This window comes from Chlorocebus sabaeus, chromosome 24 (genome assembly GCF_047675955.1).
Source record: "Chlorocebus sabaeus isolate Y175 chromosome 24, mChlSab1.0.hap1, whole genome shotgun sequence".
Taxonomy (NCBI): Eukaryota; Metazoa; Chordata; class Mammalia; order Primates; family Cercopithecidae; genus Chlorocebus; species Chlorocebus sabaeus.
In genome coordinates, this window is record NC_132927.1 from 5078923 (window position 1) to 5092387 (window position 13465).

General features: G+C 37.9%; 1 long non-coding RNA gene across 1 annotated transcript in view; it reads left to right on the forward strand.

Moving 5' to 3' along the window:
* The first annotated feature begins 313 nt into the window (after nt 1-313).
* The window catches only part of LOC140710027 (uncharacterized), a 147049-nt gene continuing 133897 nt past the window's right edge, over nt 314-13465 (forward strand). The window contains exons 1-2 of the long non-coding RNA XR_012090901.1: nt 314-668; nt 2166-2220. This is a non-coding gene — a long non-coding RNA (uncharacterized lncRNA). The remainder of the gene's footprint in view (nt 669-2165; nt 2221-13465) is intronic.

The following is a 13465-nucleotide window of genomic DNA, read 5'->3' on the forward strand; positions in this document are numbered from 1 at the left end:
GCCCTGGACCACCACACCCGGCTAATTTTTCTTTTTATATTTTTAGTAGAGACGGGGTTTCACCATGTTAGCCAGGATGGTCTCGATCTCCTGACCTCGTGATCCGCCTGCTTCAGCCTCCCAAAGTGCTGGGATTACAGGTGTGAGCCACCGTGCCTGGCTGAAAGCCTGATATATCTTTCTACCATGGCAAGAACTAGCAGCACTTTACCCAGTATGAGACCAACACAGGTCAGCCTTTATATATATATACACACATATATGTATACACACACACACACACATTAATATATATCTGACACTCCTTTTTTTTTTTTTTTAAGAGGGAGTCTTGCTCTCTCGCCCAGGCTGGAGTGCAGTATCGCGATCTCGGCTCCCTGCAAGCTCTGCCTCCCGGGTTCACGCCATTCTCCTGCCTTAGCCTCCGGAGTAACTGGGATTACAAGAGCCTGCCACCACGACTGGCTAATTTTTTTGCATTGTTTAAGTAGAGACAGGATTTCACCGTGTTGGCCTGGCTGTTCTCAAACTCCTGACGGCGTGATTCCCCCGCCTCGGCCTCCCAAAGTGGTGGGATTACAAGCGTGAGCCACCGCACCCGGTCAACACTCTTGGCAACAGCCTTGTGCTAAGAACTTGGGGGACTTCAGAAAGTTCCTGTGTCCATGGTAGGTAAACACTTTTAAAAGAACCTTTTTATTTATCTTTTCATATATTTATTTCACTCTATCATAACAATAAGCTGTATACTTAATAGGTACACGTCAGTTGCCTTTTGGTCTAATTGTCAGACTAATACAGTCATATCAGATTCTTACCTTTATGATATTGCTCAGGAAGATTAGCTGAAGTTCAAGGCAGGAACAACTTAAGTAGGACAGATCTTTGAAAGATTTTTTTCAAAACCCGTAGGAACAATAACTCAAGTAAGGTAAATCTTTATAAAATTCTAGAAGATGTGTGTCCGTAATTTAGGAGGCCAAAGACACTTTTAAAAGAAGGAAATGAAACTCTATAAAGTTTGGAAGCCTCAGGAAGAAAGTCTATAATTTCAATGTGATTTCTTAATAATAGTATTTTAGAGAACCAGTTTACGGCTACCTTTAGACAACACAAAAGAAGCTCACAAGTAATCTCCCAGGAGATGACATTGAATAGATAGGAACACCAAGGAAGATACTTAACTTTAACGAGTTTAAGTGTTATACATATTTACTTTCAAGGTGTTCATTTCTTTAAAACAATGTGATGAAAATGTAGCATAATAGGAATATATGCCCTATTTTAGAAGTATGGCAAAGCAGGCTGTTCAATGCAAAATTGTGAGTGAGATAATTTGAAGCTAAGAAAACGTAAATACAGTATGAACCCACATACCATGAAAAGTTAACAAATAGGGAGGGGAAACAGCGGGGAAAACCCCAGAGCATTTAATCTTATTTTATGGTGGCATTCATGTACTGAAAAGAGTGAAAGAACAGCCCCCACACTTCCAGAAATGAGTCAGTTTCATGTCTCAAGCTGATTATAAACCATTCAAGGGCGGCAGCCTCCCACAGCTGACTTTAACTGTGATTAGAATAGAGGATGGTCGTTAGTTTGGGCATGCCATATGTGCCCTGAAGTCTCAAAGCCTGATCATCAGGTAAACTTGAAGTTTCTCTAGGACCAGCTTACAAATAACTTTTCATATATGTATCCTGAAAAAGACAGCTCATCAACAGGCCGGTCACATATGCTTAAACCATACTCCAAACCATTTGGCATGCACTAGAGCAATTTTACAAGTTTAGAAACTCCATCTTAATTTTAAACCACTTCAGTTCTCCAATCCTTTTCCCATCACAAAGAAAAGTATTCCATCTGATGAACGTAGGTCATACTGTTTCGTACAAATCCCCAGACTCTTGTGAGAATCAGAATTTTTATCAAACAGTATGGATTCAGGACTACTTATGGTCTGAAAGAGGACAAAAAATGTCCTAGTTAATGTTACTGTCTTTGATTACAAAGCCCTGAGTGGAGGTGCTTGTAAAAATGATTTTTTCTTATTTTTTTCTTCTTTAATAACACAAGGGATTTAATACTTAGAGATATCCTTTTAATCCTTCCATTTGAACAGAAGTTTATTTATAATACCTGTAATTTAAAATTTCTGTTTGCAGGGTGAAAAGATTTTCTACATCTTTCCTTGACTAGAAGCAGAAGTCCTGAAACAAGGTATTCCCAGTTATGTTGCACATTTTCAGGTATTTAGATGCAGCTATGAAATAACTTTTTTTATTCTGTGATCAACTTTGATTAAAATAATTGTGATAGTATCAGAACCACAAGACAGTGTGTTCTCTCTCAGCTGGCAGACAATTAAAAACAATATATATGGGATATTTTTATATTAGGTATATCCCAGTATATACAACAGTTTACTAAAATTATAAATTGTAGATTTAAAACATTGCAGGCTGTGATTAAAGAAAAAAATTTCTTCTTCACGAAGTTATCATCTTATTTAAAACAAAATGTGGAAACATTTCCCAGTATAATTTGTGACTTCCTATTAGCAAACAAATACACTTATTTGTGGAAAATTAGTTGAAAAAATGCAATGTTGAATTTAAGATAAATAGAAGTTAATATTTTAAATAATTATCTTTTTCCTGAGCTCAATTTAACCTGTTAAACCTCATTTAAAATTGATACATTTAAAATAATTGTAATGGAGGATTTGGAAAGAAAAATCCTTTTCCTCCCACACTTACAAAGAAATGCAAACCAAATTAAAAGAGCATGTAACCCAAAGTTGCATAGTGATATATTCAAAAGGAAATTTCAAAATTTGAAGATGTGGATCATAATACCGGAGTATATGTGTTCATTTTTCACAGTATCTCCTTAGCTTTGCTCTCAGATAGACAGATTTTAAAAGTAAGCTGAATTATTAAGGCTCCAGGATGTTTCCCACTCCTACCTCCACCATCATGACAATAATGAAATCTACTCCAATACAAATTCACATTCCGTTTTTTCCTAGAATGTTTATGGCAAAATTAAATTTTAACTTATTTTTCATGTGAAGTAAAAAGTAAGAATGGTCACTATGCCATTTCATTTTTCTTCCAAAGAAAAACAAATACAGAACATAATTAATCCAGGACAAGTAATCCAGGATTAACATAAGTGGCACTCCACATTTCTGAAATGTCCTCCAAACTAAAGGTTTATAATGAGTGAGACAAGAAATTATAATTCACTCTATCAAAAATCTGAAGAGGGAGGGAATATTTTTGCTATGCACAAGCTGAATCAAGTTAATGAGGCATCTAACATTGCAAAAAGAACGTTGTCTATAAATAAATTCAGTCTGATTGGGATGTATTAGTTGTCTGATAATATTCTGTAGCCTACAGATGCTTTGGGTGGAATGTAGATTTCTTAAAAGAGAAAGGCCAACGGAATTACTTCAGCAAAGCTCCAGGTCATTTTCTTTAAATGGCATTAAAAGAACATGTCCCTTTAAAACATAAGTTTGCAATCACAATAATATTTTCAAAGTAATACATTTAGCATAAAACAAAATAGGCTCATCAGCTGAAATCCACTGGCACTTTAGAATCTGGAAAACATATCTTCTCGCTCACTCATAATTTTTTTCCACTGAACTCTGTCTCTTAAGGTACTACTCATGGGCAACATACCTAAACTCTAGAGAAGAGGAAGAACATGCACTTAGAGTCTCTGCTGTTGCTCAGCCTAGACCTAAACCTAGTACATGTACTTATGCTTATTGTTTATGGGAGGGCTAGACTTTCATTAATGAGTACAAGTTATTTCTGACGAGTTACCAGATGTTCCTACAGAGTGGTGAGAATCTAATGATTCCTTTGAAATTTGAAGTTCAGGTTAATGGAACTTGTTTTTTTTAATAGGATTGTAGAGTCTAGAAGTGGAATACATTTTATATTGTCTATTCTGTTACCTCCTCCTTAGAGAACTCTTAATTTGCTCATTTACTCAAATTTATAATAACTCTGAAGATATGTCTCCTTTAAATCCTTTTCCATGTATTGAGCATAAAATTACTTTCATTTTCATCCTTCTGAAATTATTTTAAAAATGTAAACTGTATGAATCTTTACTGAAAAAAGCTCAAAGAGTAGAGAAAGGTATGAAGTGAAATTAGAAGTACTCCCTTTTCTACACACCTAACCCGTCTCCTAAAATTTTCAACTATTAACACTTTCTTGTGTATTATTTCAGAAATATTTTCAGAATTCTGTGGATTCTCAAGGAGCTTATTCTCATGATCATTTCCTCACATCCTGTTTTCCCTGAATTAGTTTCCATGCCTCATTTTCCCAGGCTTCCTTGTGTTTTAGAATGAGTCCTTGTAGTAAAGGTTGGCTGGTTATCTCTCCATCTACATGAAATCAGGGGATGTATGTATCAACTCTTGAAATTCTCCCTTAATTTTACTGACAGATTTTACAGGTTTTTGACTTGCAGTTCTGGGAGTTTTATGGACTTTATAGATGATATTGTTTTTCTATCATTTTATTATTTTTGTTTGTTTTATATTAGTGTCAGATGGGAGTAGAATAATATCTTCATACTGACATCTTACACTTAATAATTACCTTTATTTTCTTGGATAAAAGTTTGCTAAATTACACATTTTTATTGTTCAGAAGTTCTCTCTAGCTATACTCAACTCACTTACCCTTTTCTCTCTTAAATTCTTTCCAAATGGAACCCCAGATCTTAGGGTTGAAAGATATTTTTAAAGTATACAATCCAGCTTTCAACCGATGAAGAAATCCTTCCTATGATATTCTCCATAACTGTTTTCTATTCTCTGTTGGACAACATCAAGTGATGAGAAATGCACTACTTCATGACATGTGCATTTTATTGTCGGCTTCTCAATAACTACCTCTTATTGCTCCTAGGTACACCTTCTTGAGGCTTACTTGGTGAGTCTAATTTGTCTTCTGGCACCACTGTGAATTTGAAGGCTTACGTCTTCAAATTCTCTGATCTTATGTTTTCTACATGTCAGGGTAAAACATTTCTATTTATTTTAAACATTTGTCAAATGTAATGGCTGTCTATCCCTTCATGATTTCAATTCATTCAACAAGTCCTTCATTGAGTAGCTACTATGTGAAGAGTCTATGCTAGGTGTTAGGTCTATAATGACTATAAAATGATTCGAACCCTGGAGAAGTCCATCTTGGTCACTAACAGTTTCCACCTTCCGGTCTAATGCAAGGGGCTCAGTAGAGTGTAAAGCAGCATAACATGTTTATTTAAATATTACGAGAATAAATAGGATTGCGGCCAAATACATTTATTGTCAGGCCGACTATTTCAATGGCTTCTGTTTCTATTTAGAACAAAAATCCAAATTTCTTTTGGTGATCTATTAATTCCTATTTGATAAGGCCTTTGTCACCTTCTACAACCTCATCTCTTACTGTTCTTATGCCACTACTACACTTCAGGACTATTAGCCTTTTGTAAATTCTTCTAACAAGCCAGCTTTTTCTTGACTCGAGGCTTTTGCATGTGCTCTTTCTTTGGCCTAGAAGACCCTGAATTTGCTGAGGGTTTAATGCATATTTGTTGAATGAATGAAGGAATCAATCAATTTAAACATAATTTTCTCCCTTTAAATCCAGGACTTCACAGAACTTTTAGTATGTAACTAGACAAGCTAAATTTCTAAGAGAATGATATAGTATGTAATGACTCCCAAATTTATTTGACCATAGTTTTTTTCATGCAAATCTCTAAAGGCAATTTATCATGTAGAGACTTTAGGAATTATGGCAGAGTGAAAATCACATTTGAATCCTGGCTGCCACCAACTAATTGATGTAATCTTCGGCAAGACACCTAATCTCTCACAATCTCCTGTTTGTGCCTCTGACAGAGATCAGCAGAATCTACTTTTATTTTTCCAGGTTTCTGGAAAAAATAATAAATAAAATAAGTGCCAGATAGAAATTAAAACATTTTATTTCTAATGAATGTCAGTGAGAGGACAGAGCATAGTGTGAAAGATAAATGAACCTGCAAACTGGACCCCAGAGACAGGTATTGATGGACTATTTCAGGCTACGCACAGTTTTTTCATTTATGAAGTATTCTATCTGTGGCTGGAGAATATTGCCCACAGGAAACTCCAGCCCAAGTGAAACGTTTTACACCATTGCAAGGAAAGAAACTTACTAATGGGGAAGAGACATCTTATTCTGTTTTCTCATGTGTACAATGTTGAAACTACCCTATCATACCTGTTCTGAAGAGTAAGTAATCTATGTGGAGGACCTGGAATACTTAACAGAGGCTACTTTGTAAGCATCAGTTCCCCTTCCTTCTGATTTTACACATTCAAATACCTCTCTAGGTACAAATTCAAGAACTCGAAGCCTTCAAACTAAGTCCCACTCATCAAATACTAAATCTAAACAAGTGTTACAGAAAGTAGGTTAGAAGCCATTAGTAAATTTAAGTGTAGTGTCCAGAATTTTGTAGTTTTCCATATATCTGGCATCTGATCTCTCTAATATACACCCTAGGCACCAAAGTTCCAACTAATAAACAGCTTTTTCTCACCTTCCTTGGGTTTACCCAATTTAGACAATTAAGCTTCTGTTTTATATCTTGTTTAGCACATGATTTCCATTCTAAAATTATTTGTCCTGGTATATTTGTTATTTAATGTGATCTTGATCTTCTTAATCTCCATATCTGTGGATAGTTAGAAAATAGTTTTGAGGAGGAGATGACATAATTCAACTGTGATGTTGAATTATGATGAACTGGAAAAGTGGTAGCTGGTAGATGCTGATGGTGAGTAGTAGGTCTCTATTCAAAAGTTATCTCTTCAGAAAGGCATTTATGAACATCCTATCTAAAATAGCTCTACATCTTAAATCACAGTCTACCTGCTTGCTCTGTTTTCTTTTTAAGAAGATATTCTCTGCCGGGTGTGGTGGCTCATACCTGTAATCTCAGCACTTTGGGAGGCCAAGGCGGGTGGATCACCTGAGGTCAGGAGTTCAAGACCAGCCTGGCCAACATAGTGAAACCCCCATATCTACCAAAAATACAAAAATTAGCTGGGCCTGGTGGTGGGAGCCTGTAATCCCAGCTACTAGAGAAGCTGAGGCAGGAGAATCGCTTGAACTTGGGAGGCGGAGGTTGCAGTGAGCCGAGATGGCACCAATGTACTTCAGCCTGGGCGACAAGAGTGAAACTCCATCTAAAAAAACAGGAATAAAAAGAAGATAATCTCAATAAACATATTTTATTTGCTTTAATTTTTATATCATAATCTGAGAATATATTATGGATTTCTTTGCTTATTTATTATCTCCTATTATACAACATAATGTCATGAGGCCGGAGGCTTTGTCCTGCCTAATGTGTTATTTACAGACTGAATAAAAACACCTGAGTCCTGATAAGTGCTCATACGATTGGCTCAATAAAAGAATAATAAATGAATTGGAAAGGGGAGACAGTGAAGGATACAGGAGATGTACCTGATAGCAACTTAATGCCTCTCAGCTCAAAATTCACCCTTCAATACCTTTTCTACACCAATCGATAGAATTCCTGTCAGCATTTCTCTTTTACATTCAGCACAATGTTAAGCTTCCTCAGTGGAGGACCCTAGATGGACACTGCAGGAAGAAAGGACTTCCCCTGTTGGACCGAGAGGTTGTACCATCATTTTAGGTGGGAGAACATCCAATGGCTCTTTGCAATAGCCATGTGTCTATGAAGTATAGTTCCTCAGCAATCTCATTGCCCAATCTAGGCTTGGCAATCACTCTCCTGTAGCCTTGTCAACACATTGCTCCAGGCCTCACGCCCACATGGCACCCTCTCACTCTGTATGTCCTCATACCTGACTGATTCATCTGTGCCTCATGGGTTTGATTCCTGCTTGCCTAGTAACTATAGATCAATTCTGTCTTTGGGAAATCAGAAAACTTCTGTGCCTTCCATTGGGATGCTTCTATGCCTTTTCCAGTAAAGTGTGAAGTGTATTTTTGTGGATAGAGCTCCTTTCCATGCTTTTCCTGATTTTAGTCCTCTCCATCAGGCCTAGGGAGACTTACGATATTTTAAAAAATCTGATAGTTACTCCTTTGTCATACCTCAGTAATTATTTATATTAAACTATGTTTAAATCACTGCAGGCATTTTTTTTTTTTCTGAGACAGGGTCTGGCTCTGTCATCCAGGCTGGTATGCAGTGGCCTCAGTCATAGCTCACTGCAGCCTCCAACTCCTAGACTCAAGGGATCCTCCTGCCTCGGTTTCCCAAGTAGCTGGGACCACAGGCATGCACCACAGCATCCAGCTAAATTATTATTATTATTATTATTATTTTTGTAGTAATAGAGTTGCACTATGTTGTCCAGCCTGGCTTGAACCCCTGGACTCAAGCAATCCCCCCACATTAGGCTCCCAAAGTGCTTGGATTACAGATGTGAGCCACTATGCCTGGCTGTTGTTATAATCTCCTGAATAGATCCAAACTGATTCACATTTGGTATCAGAAGTGGTTGGGTTGCAAGAAGTAGACCTTTGAGAATGGCATTTTGAGATTGTTTGGCCATGCCCTTGAGCTTTAGTATGGTGCTGAGCTTCCTTTGCCAATGGGAAGTGGGTGCAATGGCATCACAGTTACTTAAGCTACTAGCTGTGGATTGAGATAAAACACCAAATGAAGCACATGCTTTGTGAATTCAAGTGGTTATTAAACATGACCAAATGGCAGGACTGAATCCGATAATGACAGGAATGTGGGATGAAACTCTGTTTTGTGTGCACTTGAGTGCTTATAGAGTGAAAACGCCAATCCCAAATCCATTATTTTTCAGCTTAAATCACAGCCTGAGAACTAGAATGCTTTAATGATATTTCTAAAAGCATCTTATTTCTTATAGCCACAGGACTGATATTGGTGACACCAAACACAAAATTTAATTGTGTGCAAAATTACATTGTTAAATTATAACGATAGGTAAATCTACGCTACTGCTAACTTTCTCATGTAAAAGTTAGAACATCTACAGGAAAAGAATGGGATTCCAACATTTGCAATGGGAACATATGGTTGGAGCCAAATGAAACTGACAATCTTGAATCCACATACCATCCCGAGCCTCTCTTTTCAGTGAAAGTGGCTTGTCCTCCGGTGTCCAAGGAGACTAACGTTTTCCTGCTTGAAACGTCATGTGATAACCACTCTTAGATGCCTTGGGAGGGGATGCTTATTCTCACTCAGGCATTAACAGTAGTGAGAGGAGTAACTACAGCCTTGAAAAGCTTTGTACTTGGTGTTGTTTTTAGACCCGATATGACTGGAAGGAATTTCAACTTTGGGATGGGCTCCCTAATTTTAATGGGGACGATGTGGGCCCAGAATAGCAAAGCCTAATGGGCCACACAATTGTCAAAGACAAGGTGTGGATGTCAACTCATAAAGGGAAGCAGAGACTTAAAAAAAATTAAAATGTCTCTGCCCATAGAGATCTTTGGTAGTGACTAATTGATCATAGAGTTCCTAGGAAACAAATAGATAGGCATCCTATCAGACTATTTCTTGAGCTATGTAGTGGGAAAGGTTCTAAGTCTGGTATCCAAACATCTGATTTGAGTTGTCATAGTTTCTCACCCGGTTTCAAGAAAGAAGTCAGTTAACAGATTCAGAAGCCCTTAATTGAAAGATAAGCCTGCTCCCTTTGAGGAAGGACCCTGCACCACTGCTACAAGTACATACTGTAAATATCCCTCCAAGTTTTCTCCAAAGGGACCAGCAGCAAATATCCCTTTAGAAAACTCAAAGGTTACATATTTGAAGAACCAGAGGACAGAGTTTAGGGCAACCATGGCTACTGGAAAGTAAGGAGAGAAAGTACTAGAAAGAAGGCAGCTGGAGAGGGTAACCCCAAATCAAATTTTGCATAAAATTTGCATAAATCTTTGGCTGATCCAAGCACAGGGCAAATTCCAAGCAAAAGGAGACATGATTAAAGGAAGAAATAGACAATTTCATAATCATAGGTGGAGATTTTAACTCTCTCTCAGCAATTGATAAAAAGATAAAAATTAGTGAAGACCTAGAAAATTGGAACAACTCTATCAATTGCCTTTATCTAATTGCTACAAAACAGGGGTGTAATACACATTCTTACTACTGTACAGAATATGTTCACCAAGGCAGACCCAATGCTGGGATTTAAAAAAAAGTGTTAATAAACTGAAAAGGATAAAAATCTTACCAAGTATGTAAATAAGGAACTATGTAAGCATAGTGCCTAGAACATTTTGGTACTTAATTTTAAAAAATCTGTTGATTGAGTGAATTTATGCATGAATAGTCAAGGATCTTGGTTATGTTAATTAACCTTTTGGCACAATATAAAGACACAATATAAACTGTGGGAGATTTGGTAATAGCAGCCATGTAGTGGATGGTATGAAATGATGCCAAGATCCCCCTTCTGGAATGAAGGCCTTACTCCCTCTGCTGCTATAAGCGCTGCCAGGAAAAAAAAAAATCCCTCAAGAGATCACCTCCACTGTAGAGAGTAGTCTTGTTCAAATTCCGATAAACTCAATGACTATTTGAAGTGACTATTTGGGTTTAAAGATCCAAACCCTTCACCCTGTCTCAGAATAATTCTGATGGGTCATTCAGCTTCAGAACTCCCTGTAGTTTTCACTGAGGCTTCCATTTTAGACTCCATTAGAGTTCAGTTTCTCCTACTGATCAATTCTACTTGCTTCAATTGCCTTCTGCAGTGTGGTTACCAAGAGTACTCCTAATAAACCTCTTGCACACTAATTTCCATCTCTTTGTTTCTTTCTTTTTTTTTTTTTTTTTGAGACAGTCTTGCTCTCGCCCACACTGGAGTGCAGTGGTGCGATCTTGGCTCACTGCATGCTCTGCCTCCCGGGTTCACGCCATTCTCCTGCCTCAGCCTCCTGAGTAGCTGGGACTACAGGTGCCCGCCACCATGCCCAGCTAATTGTTTTTGTATTTTTATTAGAAATGGGGTTTCACCGTGTTAGCCAGGATGGTCTCGATCTCCTGACCTTGTGATCCACCTGCTTCGGCCTCCCAAAGTGCTGGGATTACAGACGTGAGCCACTGCGCCCGGCCACTATTCTCCATCTCTTTCTAGAGACAACTTGCAACAAACCCTTACAGAGAAAACTGCTAATTGACAGAATTAGTGTATATTCTTGTGAATTATTTTCCATTTTCCTGGCCATTGTGTTTTTGTTGTTATCGTTGTAAATTCTTTGCTTCTGTTCTAGATCCTTGAAGTTTCCAAAGAATCTTCTGAACAAGCCTTGGTGTATTGGTTTTCGATCATTGCCATAACACATTACCACACATTTAATGGATTAAAACAGTATGCATTTATCACCTCACAGTTCCATAGGTCAGAGGTCTGGTGGGCTCAACCAATTTCTTTGAATTCACAAAGCTGAAATCAAGGTGGAAGTCACTCTGGGTTCTTAGCTGGAGACTCTTTCCACTAAGAATCCACTTCCAAGCTCATTTGGGATGTTGGCATAATTCAGTTCTTTGTGTTTCTAGTAACGAAGTCCTATTTCCTTTCTGGCTATCAGCAGGGAGTCTCTTCTTAAGGCTACCAGCATTCCTTGTCATGTTGCCTTCTCCATCTTCATATTCTGATTTGTCCTGGTGCATTTCCTCTGACTTTAGCCAGAGCAAGTTCTTTACTTTTAAGGACTCATGTGATTAGATTCGACTTACTGGAGTAATTTAGGATAATCTCTCTATGTCGAAGTCTGTAACCTTAATTACATCTGAAAACAATCTCTTTTGCATGTAAATTAACATTTTCACAGGTTCTGGAGATTGGGGCATTGATATCTTCCTGGAACCGTTATTTGTCCTGCCACTTGGACTAGGTGCTTATAAGCCACCTCTAAAATAATGTATAACTTGCAATTTGATCAGTGATTTACGTAATGTGTACATTTTTTCTATTTGCAAAAGGCATATGGCAAGGGAGTAAAGCCAAACTTTTAACCACATGGCAAAAATAATTGTATTTTGCACCAGACTAAAAGTTTAATAGTATACAGACTTTGGGTTAGGGGAGTTACTTGACGATTTACTCCAGCAAAACAAAACAAAAAAAAAAAAAATGAAAGAGAAACATAAAAATGTGAAAGAAATAACAGACCTATTCCAGAAATGTAATGAAGAAAAGCCACAAAGTTTGACAACTATATATTAAATTTACAATCAGTGCAAATTAGAATGGTAGATTGATATGAGAAGCACATTTTCAAAAAGATGTACTACACCAAATAATATGAGTACAAAACTCTAGATGATTTTAGTAATAATGTGAAGACACATATTTCTTTTGACAATTTCAAAAAAGAAGAAAATGAATTGGAAACTCCAGTAAACTGTAGAAAAGACAAAATGCTCTGTAGGAAGTAATTGTCTAAATGAGAGGTGAAGCCAGCTGGACTTCCTGGGTTGGGTGAGGACTTGGAGAACTTTTCTGTCTAGCTAAAGGATTGTAAACACACCAATCAGCGCTCTGTGTCTAGCTAAAGGATTGTAAACTCAACAATCAGCAGTCTGTAAAAACACGCTGATCACCACTCTGTAAAACTCTGTGTCTAGCTAACGGTTGGTGAACACACCAATCAGCACTCTGTAAAAATGCACCAATCAGCACTCTGTGTCTAGCTAAAGGTTTGTAGAGGCAGGAATCAGCACTCTGCAAAATGCAACAATCAGCACTCTGTAAAATGGACCAATCAGTGCTCTGGAAAATGGACCAATCAGCAGGATGTAGGTGGGGCCAAATAGGGGAATAAAAGCTGGCCACCCAAGCCAACAGCACAACCTGCTCAGGTTCCCTTCCACGCTGTGGAAGCTTTGTTCTTTTGCTCTTCACAATAAATCTTGCTGCTGCTCGCTCTTTGGGTCCGCACTGCCTTTATGAGCTGTAATACTCACAGCGAGGGTCTGCATCTTTACTCCTGAGGTCAGTGAGACCATGAACCCACTGAGAGGAACAAGCAACTCTGGACTAAGAGCTGTAACACTCACTGCAAAGGTCTGTGATTTCACTCTGGAAGTCAGTGAGACCATGAACCCACTGGAAGGAAGAAACTCCGGACACATCTGAATGTCTGAAGGAACAAACTCCGGACACACCATCTTTAAGAACTGTAACACTCACTGCGAGGGTCCGCAGCTTCATTCTTGAAGTCAGTGAGACCAAGAACCCACCGGAAGGAACCAATTCTGGAGACATCAATATGCAGCAAAATACAATATATTATGATTTTGAGCAATTGATGAATATGTAGAAAAATTATTCAATCCTGATGTTTGAAATATGCTACTTTGAGTAGCAGCCTCATAGTGACCTAAATGT